Here is a 729-nt window from a genome sequence, read left to right on the forward strand (position 1 = left end):
AAAGCCAAAAAAAAAAAAAAAAAAAAGGACATTTTTATTTCCCCCTAATTTGCATCAATGATTAATGCATTTAGGTTAAAAGCAAGGAGGCTTCAGACCAGCAGAGGAGCAGAGTTCTGCATTCACTTCCCAGTCATGAAGGCAGGAAACCAAACTCATTTTAAAAATCGAGCTCTCCATCTCTTTGTCTTGAATGCTTTAAAGTAAGTTTTTCAATTGATCCATCCTAGTGAGGTCACGCTGCTGCAACCTGAGGGCAACCCGAGGGGACCGAGCACCCGAAGGACGGGAGGCTGGTCCTGGTTCCTACAGAAAAAAAGTCCTCCCAGCTTGTGCACTTCAAAAGAAAAAAAATCAAAAAAAGTTCATCCTCCTCTTCTCACCCCCCGGCTCGGCGGGAGGGTTGAGGATGCTGACAGGACGGCCGGCCCCCGAAACCCCGCGCCCGCTCGCACACGGTGCCAATCTGCAAAGCTGCGCCGCTCAACAAAAAGTGACTCGTTTCCCAAGCCCTGCAGACTCTGACCTTTCTGCGGGCGCCCCTGCCAGCCGCTCTCCCAGCTCACCGAAGCCAAGCGACTGGCAGGGTTTTGCCAGCCCCGGGCCCCGCTGCAGCGCCCAGCCCCGGAGCAATGGGTCGGGGATGCGCGAAGGGGGCAGCTACACTGACGGGGCTGGCACACCTGTCTCGCGGGGCAGGACCCGCCGGCCTGGGCGTGGGGTGGGGCG

General features: G+C 55.8%; 1 protein-coding gene across 2 annotated transcripts in view; it reads right to left on the minus strand.

The window, feature by feature from the left end:
• BCL6 (B-cell CLL/lymphoma 6) overlaps window positions 1–729 on the minus strand; it is a 34,112-nt gene that overhangs the window by 25,718 nt on the left and 7,665 nt on the right. The gene's annotated exons all lie outside the window — the stretch shown is intronic.

The sequence above is a fragment of the Gavialis gangeticus genome, unplaced genomic scaffold, assembly GCF_001723915.1.
Source record: "Gavialis gangeticus isolate Ggan-Ray unplaced genomic scaffold, GavGan_comp1, whole genome shotgun sequence".
In the NCBI taxonomy this organism is placed as follows: domain Eukaryota; kingdom Metazoa; phylum Chordata; order Crocodylia; family Gavialidae; genus Gavialis; species Gavialis gangeticus.